Source organism: Balaenoptera borealis (genome assembly GCF_965194805.1).
Source record: "Balaenoptera borealis genome assembly, chromosome: 8".
Lineage (NCBI taxonomy): Eukaryota > Metazoa > Chordata > Mammalia > Artiodactyla > Balaenopteridae > Balaenoptera > Balaenoptera borealis.
In genome coordinates, this window is record NC_138865.1 from 76,240,390 (window position 1) to 76,255,150 (window position 14,761).

The 14,761-nt window shown below is 35.3% G+C and overlaps 1 protein-coding gene across 1 annotated transcript in view; it reads left to right on the forward strand.

Annotated features, from left to right (window-relative positions):
- Positions 1-14,761, forward strand: part of LOC309633118 (cytochrome P450 1A1-like) — a 52,153-nt gene that overhangs the window by 24,878 nt on the left and 12,514 nt on the right. Inside the window, 1 exon segment of the mRNA XM_082401538.1 lies at positions 804-918. The gene's annotated coding sequence lies outside the window, so the exon portion shown is untranslated.

Consider the following 14,761-nt stretch of genomic DNA (forward strand, 5'->3'; position numbering starts at 1 on the left):
ATTGAAGATATAATATTAGGAATTTTAAGTATATAGTTGGTATTTAAACCCCGAGAACTGGATGAAATCACCTAGGCAAGGAGTACAGATGGAGAAGAGTTTATGAAAATAATCCAGAGGAACAGACAAAGGGGACAGCAAAAACATTTTTTTCAAAAAGGAAGGAGTCAGTAGTTATGTCAAAAGCTGTTAAGAGCTAGAGCAAAATAATTACTGAGAAATGATGTTAAATTTTTCAGCGTAGAGGTCATTAATGACCTTGACAAGATCAGTGTAGATAAAAATTTTGTGTTTCAATAGAAACTATGCTTTGTATGACAACCCTTCTAGGTTATCAGATTGCAGCCCAGTTCATTGCCTTTGAGCTATTTTGCAACTCTTTGTAAATGTGGGTAACTGATAGTAAATTCTGACTTGCCTGATAGTATTTAATGAACATTTTCTATCCAGTTTAGTAGTGACTGGATTGGCTTGGAAAAACCACAGTTTTGTCTCCATTTTCAATTCATTTCAATATTCCTTCAGTCCATATGAATTTGTACTATTTTGAGTTTTCCTTTGAACCGGTTATAGCATGGGCCTGGTTCTATTCATAAGAATAAAAGAATTTCTTTAACACACGTTCATTTTTCATCTATATTAAAATCATGATTTTTACCTTTTGGTGTAGTGATGTGGGCAAAAAATTGACTCAAATGTATTTAATAGAAAACGGGGTCAAGATAGCTGATTTGATATTCAGAAAAATCTTTTTTGGTAAAGCACATTGAAAAATTTCAATACAATTTATCACTTTTTTAAAGCTTGGTGGGAAAGCAGAGACCTGAAATGAAAAGAAAGCCATGAAGAGGCGATGAGTGAGTACTAGATGTGCCCTTGGGACAGGAAACGAAGCTTGGGACCAGAGCTGAGGAGGAGGTAGGACCCCTGGCATAAGCTGGGATTCTTCAAAGGGCAAAATCTCAAGGGAAAAAGCTGCTTTCCATTACATGGAAATGGTGAAAGTATTTGCCTTCTTTGGTCTTAGCTCTAGTTGAGGTAGGATAAAAGAAGAAAAATTATCCCTGAGAATTCTAACCACAAGCTAGCACACACCTTGTTTGTTTGAGGAACTCGAAAAAGGCAGGTTTAAAGAGAACGGAATGAACTCTTGTCTAGTTTCATGTCTGTCACCTCCTTGTACCCTAATGTTGCCAACGATAACTTCTCTATTTCATTAGATAACTCAGCCATGAGGGTGTCTCTTGATTCACATTATGAAAGCCCAAACACGATTCTTCTGTTGCAGTGTACACATGCAGGCTATTAAAATCTACAGATTTCCACCCTTCTGATCCCCATATCACAAGAATTGATTTCTTACATAATAATGATATTTACTTGAGTTTTTATTTTGTCATTTGATCCTCCAGTTAATGTATTTACCCAGGCAGAAACATTAAAAAACAAAAAAGTCGTTCTCAAGTAATTTCCTCCTCTCTCCTCACATTTTTTATTTCCTTTGAAACCAACACTATTTTCCTTGGCTGAGATGGACAGTTAGTTAAAATGATATTTCCTAGGGAAAAAAAAATTCTCAGGATGAGAAACTAAATTTGAACTAAATTGTAAATGTCTTAGTCCAAAATCTCAGAAAGAGCATGTATTTTAAAATAAACTTGGACCTTTCTCTGAGCTCCACTCCCAGAATAATTCAATTTGAACCTACGTAGGTGCTCTCTCACTCACATCCATCTGTTGAAAAACAAAGCATTTGGGGGAAGTCCTTTGGTCTCGTGCCCATTTGGTTACCTCTAGATGCCTTGTCTTAGCTCATATAGGCTACTGAAATCTGAGAGCCTTGTGTTTCTGTCCCGTCTGGAAGCCCAGCAAGTTTTGCAGAGGCCGTGAACCTGAGCCCAGACTCCAGCCTCTCAAGCATACCACGCAGCCATCCCATTCCCACCTAACCAAAAACTCTTCTCACTTCCTGGGATACTGGGAGGAAGCCAGCTGCAGATTCCAGCTGAGAACTTCCAGATCTCCCTTTGCATCCTCAACTTCTGGAGGACACATCCTCTTCTTCCTCCTCTTTTCCAGGAGAGACCTGTCTCCCTTTCCCTTCCTGGGCATAATCCTTTCAAGTACTAGGAAGACAATTATCCTTTGATTCCTACAGCAAAACCTCCTATACGCCAAGAAAGCATGAAAGGACTGACTACCTTCTTTGAGTGGATGGGAGTGGGAAAAAGTGCATCAAGGAAAAAGCACAAGTTACTATCTCAATCAATTATACTGTCTCACAACTTTTGCGGGAGTACCCTCCCCTCATAACCTGAAATACCTGATAAAAGAAGTCAAGGTCCATCACTAACATGCCGTTCAATTTGTGAGGGTTTGAAGGAGTGCCCTAAACCTCCATCAGTGGCCTAGCCTTTATAATCTGATTACACTCACCATTTTTTTATTCCTGAGATCTGAAACCAGAATGAGGAAGGAAACTTAAATTACAAATGTCACCACTCATTTATTTAAAAGTTATGTCATTCTACATATGCGAATGCATTATATTCTCTTGCAATTTATCTAAACCCTTTACACTAGCTGTACCCTTCAGGACATTAAAGAAATGGAATCATCTCTTGACTGCCCATGGGCAGATGAGACTGAGGTGGAAAGACTTTGCCAGGAATAATAGATGAATGTTGCTTTTGGTAAGAGACCAATGGAGATATGTTTCCTTTTTATAAAAGGCTTGTCAAATATTCATTTATAATTAAATTAAAGATATTGTTGCACTGAAAATGAGGAGTAATCATTCCTCAACATACTAGAAAGCTATCTTGGAGCATAAGGGCTCACAGACAGATGACACTTCAATGAACATGTGTTTGTAGGAGGTTGACCTGAGCCAGGAATGAATGATTGTTAGCTTTAGTTTCTTGGGGATGTGTTAATTGATTGAGAAATTTAAAAGTTGGATTTTTGTGATTGTTTTTTTACCTGTCAGTGTGTTCTTAACTAAAATTGTATTATATTGACATTTTACTCTTCTCACTCACTATTTCAGTGTGAGAAATAGGTCAGGGAAGTAAGCATCTGTAAATGTCCTTTTACATCATATTTACTGTGTGGAACTGGAAATCTCTAAAGTTCCAGTGACTTTGTACTTATGAAGGGGCCATGGAAGACATCTGTGAAAACCAGAAGGAAACCTCACAGGAAAAGTGCTGAATAAAGGATGGCCATGTGTGTTGGTGTGCCAGCACTTCTTCGTGACAGCACCACATTTCAAATAGTCTCCTGTTTCATTATATGACTGAAAATATAATTTTATTTAAAGTTGGCGTCACTAACAAATAGTCAAGTCTCAATTCCCAATGTTTGATTGGTTGTGTGCTTTTCTGTTTTGTTTTCATTTTGTACGTGGGAGGCAAGGGACCCAGCCAGCCTTTCTGGATGTTAGAATATATATACTCTAGCACCACCTACTGGGCATTAGTTTGCAGTGCCCCAAATTACAAAAAAACGAAACCCCCAAATCTGATTCTTTCCCCAAACTTTCATTTATTTTCTTGCTTTTTCTCCTCCCTATCTTTTTATTTCCTGTTGCTTTTGTATTCAATGTTCTTTATTTCCTTCTACCTATTAGAAATATTCTTTTTCAGTATAATTCTCATACGCAGTTGTCTCAAATACTTTTATGACATGTGGACAGATTGAAGATGAGGAAAGACAAGGTTCCTGCCAGGTCTTAAAATGATAACTAATGGCAAATTAGATTCAGAAAGGCATTATTTTATATATTAAATATTAATATTAATATGTAGCATTTCTACGCCTAGACTCCTTTGAATCCCGACTTTTCCACTAACTAGCTGTGAGGCTGCACAACCGCCCCAAATCTCTATTTTCTCACTTGGAAAAAAAAGCAATGCTAATAAGACATAACTCAGAGCAATGCTGTGAGAACTGAATGATATGTATGCACACAAACCCTTTGACAGGGCACCTTCTCATGCGGCAAATGTGCAAAAAATGTTTTCCATTATTATTACCTTTCTGAAGACAGAGTCCATATTTTCATTCATCTCTATCAGCTTAGAGTGCATAGCAGGGGGGTTATACATGGCAGAAACTTAATAAATGCTTTTTGAATTAACTATCTGGAAAACATGAAATTATTTGCAAATAAATAGTGATACTGTTCCCATCCTTGAAATTCTAATGTTTTTCTTTAGAAAGCTATTTGAAAACATTTAATCACTATTTCCTGTCTGAATACATAGCAGAATAGCTACTGTGCGTAGTATAGCAGGAAAAAAACACATTATTACCATGGCTATGAGCCAGCCACTCTGCTAATCACCTTGTAGATATTATTTTATTTCCTGGACAGAGGGTCCAGAATCTTAATTTTACTCTCAGTTTTATTATTAACTTTCTAAGTAAAATTTGAGCACTAGAGCTTAGTTCCCTTGAGAGAAGGGTGGGCTATACCGTGTCTAAAGTTTCTTTCAGCTCTGTTATCCTTGCTAGGATTCTGCCAACCTTATAAATTAGGGTTGAAATAGAATAATTCAGCATTTATACTGGCTGTCATTCTGTTTGCCTCTATTCTAAAATGAAAGGGACAAGTGAGATGGAATTATAGTTAATTAGAGCCAAGAGATCAGAGGTCATATAGCCAACCCTCTACCCATATTTAATTAAACACACAGAGAGAGAGAGAGAGAGAGAGAGAGAGAGAGAGAGAGAAAGCGAAGTATTCTGCCCAAGATCATAACAATAGATGAAGCAATATTAAGAGTTTATTCCAGAAGATTTGGTGGAAATGGCAGATCTGACTTTTGTATACTTTAGCCTCTCCATGATAGGAACAAAAGAAAATGCAGTGTGGGAGCAAAGGTTTATAAGTTAGCCTAAAATGTAGTTGTGATATTTTTAGATGGCCACTTGTGAAATGTATACCTGAGCAAATCTAAAAACACAGAGACCATCTAATTTATGATATGTATCTTCAGAAAGATTCTGAGGTATACTACACTGAGGCAATTTATGAAATAAGAAACCCTTTAAATTTAAATTTAAATTACATTGTAGACAGTTTGGAAGGAATACTATAAAGTCACCCATATTTACATGGCTCCAAACAATCATTTACATAGTTTTAAATTTTTTTCCTATGCATATATTGTATATATTGTAATCATAGTGTTCATAAAACCGTTCTGTTATTTGATTGTAATTTTTGCCATAGTGCTACGTAGTCTCTTAGGTATCAAATGCTTGCAAAGTATTCTAGCAAATGACCATATCATAATTTACGTTAACATCCCCCTGTATTTCTGAGCATTAAATTGTTTGCCTTTCTTTCTTTCTTCTTTTCTCTTCTCCCTCCCTCCCTCCTTCCCTCACTTCCTCCCTCCCCACCTTTCTAGAATTTTAAATAATGCATTGCAATCATGGCTTTCTCTGATTTTTCTATTAAAAAACTATCAGAGTGGTTGTCAAATTGCTTTGTCAATTTTCCAAATTTCCTTCTACCAAAGTGTGTCGCATTTAACAATGCCACCAGTAATATAAAGTCACACAAGTTTTGCTCTTCTCTCAAATGCAGTGGGAATGACCATAACCATTTTAGTCTATATACAAGTATTTTCATTACTAATATATTTGGATTTATTTTTATTATGAGAGGTCTGAGAGAGGGCCACATGGCAAGGAACTGCAAGCAGCCTCTAATAGTTGAGCTCAGTTCCTGGCTAACAGCCAGCAAGAAAATGGGGGCTTCAGTCCTAACACCACAAGGAACTAATTTCTGCCAACAGTCACATGAACTTAGAAGAGGACTCCAAGCTCCAGAAAGAAACGCAGCCTGACCAACATCTTGATTACAACTTTGTGGGATCCTGAGCAGATGACCAAGCTAAGTTGTATCTAGACTCATGAGTCACAGAAACTGAGATATTCTATGTTGTTTTAATCAATTGAGTTTGTGGTAACTTGTTATAAAGCAATAGAAAATTAATGTACCTTGTATTTCAATTCAATTTTAAAATATCAAAGCTGTATGATTTTTATGTAAATCCAATTAAGTCTGCACATAAGTTTGATGAGAGAATTAAATCTTGACTATTTTTTTTCACCACGACTGCATTTTTGGAGCTTAAAACAGCATTTGGAAGTTAAACACAAGTTAGCAATTCTACTTGTATGTATTTACCCAAGAGAAATAAAAATATATGTCCATATAAAGATATATTCATAAATATTCATAACACTTTGTTCATAATAACCTAAAACTGGAAACAGGCAAAACAGTCTAACGACAGGTAAATAGGGAAACAAATTCTGGCCCATCCATACAGTAGGAGTACTCAGCAACAGTAAGGAATGCACTACTGAAATACGAAAATATGGGTGATTCTCAAAAACATTATGCTGAGTAAAAATGAAAAAGCCAGATATAAAACAGTACGTACTGAACAATTCCACTTATATAAAATTCTAGTATAGGCAAGACTGATGTATGGTAGAAAGATCAAAGGCTGCCGATTTGAGGAAGTGGGGATAAGGAACATTTTAGAGTGATGAAATGTTTATATCCTGATCATAGTATTGGTTACACAGGTATATACATTTGTTAAAACTCATTGAGTATACACTTATTGAGTTCATTTTAGTGAAGAGTTCATTTCAGTGAAATTATACCACAATAAGGCCAATTAATGAAAATAGCATCTGGTCATAGTAAAACATTCCATACATATGTGTGAATGGATAAAACTTTACTTAAAGGCAATTTTATTCTTTAAATAATTTGCAAATTTAGGAAAAAATTATTTTCCATAATAGCCCATATGGACCGGTGTGTAAACATATATAACAGTATGGGTTTTGAAAGTGCACGAATGTCACTAATTATTAATCTCACCTGTCTGCGATGGCGAGTTATTTGTAATAAATAATTTGAGGAGTTTGCCATTTCAGAGCAATCCAGTGTTACTTTCTTTAGGTCTTGAGGATTCACATGAGTTTTGTTCATCATAAGATTTCTGAAAAGATTTGTCATAAATTGATCAACTACACAGTTTAGAAAGTCATAAAGACATTGAGAATTATAACAATACATTTTGACACTGGAATTAATGCAGTCTGAATAACAGTAACATATTGTGTTAAGTAAAATGGCTTTAAAAATTGGGGGTCCCATTATTCCTTAGGAAATAATACAATGCTTTCATGTCTTTAGACATATTAAGATAGGGTGATTCTTTTACTAGGCATGAGTTTAAATTGCCAGATTTTAAAAAATAAAATCACAACATTGAGAAAATTAATATTCACATAGAATCAAAATAGATATAGTAAGATATTTTGCAGGAAATTTGGCAATACATATTAAAAGGCAGAGGAATATAACTGAGGTCTCAAACTATTTTTCTTCTCCTTGCTTTGCTTTCAGGTGTTTCATGAGATTGTATTCTTTATCCAACTCTCCAATAAGATAGGATTGGTTAAAAGCTATGACTCCACATTGAAAGCAGTGATTTTATTAACTAACGGTTGATATAAAAAATAAAATCCAAGAATATGTCTCATAAATTCATAAGACCTCAAAGTACCTTTTGAGATCCTCTGGTACATCCTTCCAAAATGCTTTATGGTACCAGGTGTTCGTCACCCATATGCAATGATCTGTTTTCTTGTGCTCAAACATCTAAGGATCATTTTTTGTGTACGTGAGCAGGTAGTGGATTCTTTGCTATGCAGCTAGGATATCACAGTATATAACGACCTGATAAAAATAGATATGATCATTTTTTGACAGAGACTTTAAACTTTCTCTTTAGCACTATTCAACTATTCTCTTCCACCATAAGAGACATGTGGACAAAGTTTAAATGGGCAATAGGCTGGGAAGTTATGAGAAGGATTCAAGAATCAGGAGGGCCAATGGATCAGATGTCATTTGAAGTTCATTATGGCTCCAAAATTCTATGATTCTGTGACTTTACTGATGCATTTTTATTCTTTCCCCAAAAATTCAAACAAGTGAGTTGGGACTGTGTGTGTTTAGTGCAACACCCTGGTTTTTGCATCTCTCTGTGTTACAGAAACACCAAGTCTTTTTTTTTAACTCACCCCGTGTAACTTGAGGGAACTGCTGTGCTTTGTTTCGATATAGTTCTGCACCGTTGTAACACAATTTTTATTTCCATGACTTTTTTAAGCAAAATATTATTCACATTTTGTAAATACTCAAAACCTTTTCTCCAATTTTATGTTTTCTTTTTTCAAGGCTGTAAAAGTTTGTATTGTGTGCTAAAACTGCCTGCTTTCTCTGTAATGACAATGGATAATTTTTGAAATTACAAATAGACGTATTATCCTTTAACAAATAATTCAATTGTTTTATATTAAGATATGCCCTATTGTTGAGATTTTCCATTAAATGTCATTTTGTCTATGGATGTTCTCTAAGCTTCGACCATTTAAATTATTCAGGCTCTAGACCTCACCACTCCTGTACTTAGATAATTAGTTATAAATACTAACTCTGAGAACAAACTTGATCATTAACCTGGCATTAAGCTGTCCAGCTTTAACTATTGACAAGAAAAAAAGGAAACAAAACAAAAACAGGCATAAAATTTAAAACGGAATTGTGACATTTAAATGTTTATTAAGACATTCATATTAATAATAGGATACTTTATAAATACTTTATATATAAAGTTGATAGTGACCATCATAACTCCAGCATCTGTTTTTACTAGGTTTTCAAGGTTTCAGATACCAATCCATCAACATTTTCTTGCCTTTAGCATTTGAAAGATAATTAGGTGCTTCAATTAAAGGTCAATGACAAGAAGGAAGAGATATGGGGATATATGTACATGTAAAACTGATTCACTTTGTTATAAAGCAGAAAATAACACACCATTGTAAAGCAAGTATACTCCAATAAAGATGCTATGAGTCCCTCCCATCAGGAAACTTGCACAAGCCTCTTGGATAGCCTCATCCACCAGAGGGCAGACAGCAGAAGCAAGAAGAACTACAATCCTGCAGCCTGTGGAACAAAAACCACACTCATAGACAGACAAGATGAAAAGGCAGAAGGCTATGTACCAGATGAAGGAACAAGATAAAACCCCAGAAAAACAACTAAATGAAGTGGAGACAGGCAACCTTCCAGAAAAAGAATTCAGAATAATGATAGTGAAGATGATTCAGGACCTTGGAAAAACAATGGAGGCAAAGATCAAGAATATGCAAGAAGTGTTTAACAAAGACCTAGAAGAATTAAAGAACAAACAAACAGAGATGAAGAATACAATAATTGAAATGAAAAATACACTAGAAGGAATCAATAGCAGAATAACTGAGGCAGAAGAACGGATACGTGACCTGGAAGACAGAATGGTGGAATTCACTGCTGCAGAAGAGAATAAAGAAAACAGAATGAAAAGAAATGAAGACAGCCTAAGAGACCTCTGGGACAACATTAAACGCAACACCATTCGCATTATAGTGGTCCCAGAAGGAGAAGAGAGAGAGAGAAAGGACCCGAGAAAATATTTGAAGAGATTATAGTTGAAAACTCCCCTAACATGGGAAAGGAAATAGCCACCCAGGTCCAGGAAGCACAGAGAGTCCCATACAGGATAAACCCAAGGACAAACACGCTGAGACACATAGTAATCAAATTGGCACAAATTAAAGACAAAGAAAAATTATTGAAAGCAGCAAGGGAAAAACGACAAATAACATACAAGGAAACTCCCATAAGGTTAACAGCTGATTTCTCAGCAGAAACTCTACAAGCCAGAAGGGAGTGGCATGATATACTTAAAGTGATGAAAGGGAAGAACCTACAACCAAGATTACTCTACCCGGCAAGGATCTCATTTAGATTTGATGGAGAAATCAAAAGCTTTACAGACAAGCAAAAGCTAAGAGAATTCAGCACCACCAAACCAGCTCTACAACAACTGCTAAAGGAACTTCTCTACGTGGGAAACACAAGAGAAGAAAAGGACCTACAAAAAGAAACTCAAAACGATTAAGAAAATGGTAATAGAAACATACATATAAATAATTACCTTAAACATGAATGGATTAAATGCTCCAACCAAAAGACACAGGCTTGCTGAATGGATACAAAAACAAGACCCATATATATGCTGTCTACAAGATACCCACTTCAGACCTAGGGAAAATGAGGGGATGGAAAAAGATATTCCATGCAGATGGAAATCAAAAGAAAGCTGGAGTAGCAATACTCGTATCAGATAAAATAGACTTTAAAATAAAGAATGCTACAAGAGACAAGGTAAAACACTACATAGTGATCAAGGGATCAATCCAAGAGGAAGATATAACAGTTATACATATATATGCACCCAACACAGGAGTACCTCAATACATAAGGCAACTGCTAACAGCTAAAAAAGAGGAAATCGACAGTAACACAATAATAGTGAGGGACTTTAACACCTCACTTACACCAATGGACAGATCATCCAAACAGAAAATTAATAAGGAAACACAAGCTTTAAATGACACGATAGACCAGATAGATTTAATTGATATTTATAGGACATTCCATCCAAAAACAGCAGATTACACTTTCTTCTCAAGTGCACATGGAACATTCTCCAGGATAGATCACATCTTGGGTCGCAAATCAAGCCTCAGTAAATTTAAGAAAACTGAAATCATATCAAGCATCTTTTCTGACCACAACGCTATGAGATTAGAAATCAATTACAGGGAAAAAAACATGAAAAACAAAAACACATGGAGGCTAAACAATACGTTACTAAATAACCAAGAGATCACTGAAGAAATCAAAGAGGAAATCAGAAAACACCTACAGGCAAATGACAATGAAAACACGACGATCCAAAACCTATGGGATGCAGCAAAAGCAGTTCTAAGAGAGAAGCTTATAGCAATACAAGCCTATCTCAATAAACAAGAAAAATCTCAAGTAAAACATCTAACCTTACACCTAAAGGAACTAGAGAAAGAAAAACAAACAAAACCCAAAGTTAGTAGAATGAAAGAAATCATAAAGATCAGAGCAGAAATAAATGAAATAGAAACAAAGAAAATAATAGCAAAGATTAATAAAACTAAAAGCTGGTTCTTTGAGAAGATAAACAAAATTGATAAGCCATTAGCCAGACTCATCAAGAAAAAGAGGGAGAGGACTCAAATCAATAAAATTAGAAATGAAAAAGGAGAAGTTACAACAGACACTGCAGAAATACAAAGCGTCCTAAGAGACTACTACAAGCAACTCTATGCCAATAAAACAGACAACCTGTAAGAAATGGACAAATTCTTAGAAAGGTATAACCTTCCAAGACAGAACCAGGAAGAAATAGAAAATAGGAACAGACCAATCACAAGTAATGAAATTGAAACTGTGATTTAAAATCTTCCAGCAAACCAAAGTCCAGGACCAGATTGCTTCCCAGGTGACTTCTATCAAACATTTAGAGAAGAGCTAACACCCATCATTCTCAAACTCTTCCAAAAAATTACAGAGGAAGGAACACTCCCAAACTCATTCTATGAGGCCATCACCCTGATACCAAAACCAGACAAAAATACTACAAAAAAAGAAAATTACAGACCAATATCACTGATGAATATAGATGCAAAAATCCTCAACAAAATACTAGCAAACAGAATCCAACAACACATTAAAAGGATCATACACCATGATCAAGTGGCATTTATCCCAGGGATGCAAGGATTCTTCAATATACACAAATCAATCAATGTGATACACCATATTAACAAATTGAAGAATAAAAACCATATGATCATCTCAATAGATGCAGAAAAAGCTTTTGACAAAAGCAACACCCATTTATATAAAAACTCTCCAGAAAGTGGGCATAGAGGGAACCTACCTCAACATAATAAAGGCCATATATGACAAACCGACAGCAAACATCATTCTCAATGGTGAAAAGTTGAAAGCATTTCCTGTAAGATCAAGAACAAGACAAGGATGTCCACTCTCACCACTATTATTCAACATAGTTTTGGAAGTCCTAGCCACGGCAATCAGGGAAGAAAAAGAAATAATAGGAATACAAATTGGAAAAGAAGAAGTAAAACTGTCACTGTTTGCAGATGACAAGATACTATACATAGAGAATCCTAAAGATGCCACCAGAAAACTACTAGAGCTAATCAATGAATTTGGTAAAGTTGCAGGATACAAAATTAATGCACAGAAATCTCTTGCATTCCTATACACTAATGGTGAAAAATCTGAAAGAGAAATTAAGGAAACACTCCCATTTACCATTGCAAAAAAAAGAATAAAATACCTAGGAATAAATCTACCTAAGGAGACAAAAGACCTGTATGCAGAAAACTATAAGACACTGATGAAAGAAATTAAAGATGAGACAAAGAGATGGAGAGATATCCCATGTTCTTGGATTGGAAGAATCAACATTGTGAAAGTGACTATACTACCCAAAGCAATCTACAGATTCAATGCAATCCCTATCAAATTACCAATGGCATTTTTTACAGAACTAGAACAAAAAATCTTAAAATTTGTATGGAGACACAGAAGACCCTGAATAGCCAAAGAGCAGTCTTGAGGGAAAAAAACAGAGCTGGAGGAATCAGACTCCCTGACTTCAGACTATACTACAAAGCTACAGGAATCAAGACAATATGGTACTGGCACAAAAACAGAAACATAGATCAATGGAACAAGATAGAAAGCCCAGAGATAAACCCACGCACCTTTGGTCAACTAATCTATGACAAAGGAGGCAAGGATATACAATGGAGAAAAGATAGTCTCTTCAATAAGTGGTGCTGGGAAAACTGGACATCTACATGTAAGAGAATGAAATTAGAACACTCCCTAACACCATACACAAAAATAAACTCAAAATGGATTAGAGACCTAAATGTAAGACTGGACACTATAAAACTCTTAGAGGAAAACATAAGAAGAACACTCTTTGACATAAATCACAGCAAGATATTTTTTGACCCACCTCCTAGAGAAATGGAAATAAAAACAAACAAATGGGACCTAATGAAACTTAAAAGCTTTTGCACAGCAAAGGAAACCATAAACAAGATGAAAAGACAACCCTCAAAATGGAAGAAAATATTTGCAAACGAATCAACGGACAGAGGATTAATCTTCAAAATATATAAACAGCTCATGCAGCTCAATATTAAAGAAACAAACAACCCAATCCAAAAATGGGCAGAAGACCTAAATAGACATTTCTCCAAAGAAGACATACAGATGGCCAAGAAGCACATGAAACGCTGCTCAACATCACTAATTATTAGAGAAATGCAAATCAAAACTACAATGAGGTATCACCTCACACCAGTTAGAATGGGCATCATCAGAAAATCTACAAGCAACAAATGCTGGAGAGGGTGTGGAGAAAAGGGAACCCTCTTGCACTGTTGGTGGGAATGTAAATTGATACAGCCACTATGGAGAACAATATAGATGTTCCTTAAAAAACTAAAAATAGAACTATCATATGACCCAGCAATCCCACTACTGGGCATAAACCCAGAGAAAACCATAATTCAAAAAGACACACGCACCCCAATGTTCATTGCAGCACTATTTACAATAGCCAGGTCATGGAATCAACCTAAATGCCCATTGACAGACGTATGGATAAAGAAGATGTGGTACATATATACAATGGAATATTACTCAGCCATAAGAAGGAACGAAATTGGGTCATTTGTAGGGATGTGGATGGACGTAGACACTGTCATACAGAGTGAAGTAAGTCAGAAAGAGAAAAACAAATATCGTATATTAATGCATATCTGTGGAACCTAGAAAAATGGTACAGATGAACCAGTTTGCAGGGTAGAAACTGAGACACAGATGTAGAGAACAAACATATGGACAGCAAGGGGGGCAAGCGACGGGGGGGATGGGTGGTGGTGGTGGGATGAATTGGGCGATTGGGATTGACATGCATACACTGATGTGTATAAAATTGATGATTAATAAGAACCTGCTGTTTAAAAAAAAAAAAATTAAATTCAAAAAAAAGATGTTAAAAAATTAAATAAATAAAATAAAGAGTAAAAAAAAAAAAAGGTCAATGAGGGCCTTATACCATGCAGCCCACATAGAAATCAAACCTATGATTAACCCAATGTTCTAATCAACTGCTCTACAGACATAAACTACAGTCTTGATGATGGTAAACAGCACAAGAAAAAGTCTATATTAAAATATCACCATGTTACCTTTTACCACATTACTGAGCATCCTTTAAAATAAATAGAATATATTAGCAAAGAGTATTATGTCATCATGTGCTAAAAAGCAGCAATAAAATGTACTTATAAAAAGCAAAGAATCCTGTATGAAATAACATATACTTTAAATTTTGAGATATGTGTTTTGAAAATATTTTTTTAATGTTCCAGAAATTTGTGGGAAATGGTTTAAAACTGTATAAATTGAGGGGTTTGTTGCTGTTGCAGTTAAGTCTTTTCAAGTAACTGAGTGCTTATTTGAGGGGAGAAAAACAGCTCTAAGAATAACTTATAAAACTCAATACCAGACTTTTAAAGGCTATTTGTAAATATGTTTCACAGAAAGTCAAAATTTATATTTACAGTTGATATTTTGTTACCATTAAGTTCAAATGATCTCAGCCAACTATCCTCTTGTTTAATTTGCTATGATGGTATGAAACATCAGTGCTTTAAAGAAGTGTGGAATGAGAGA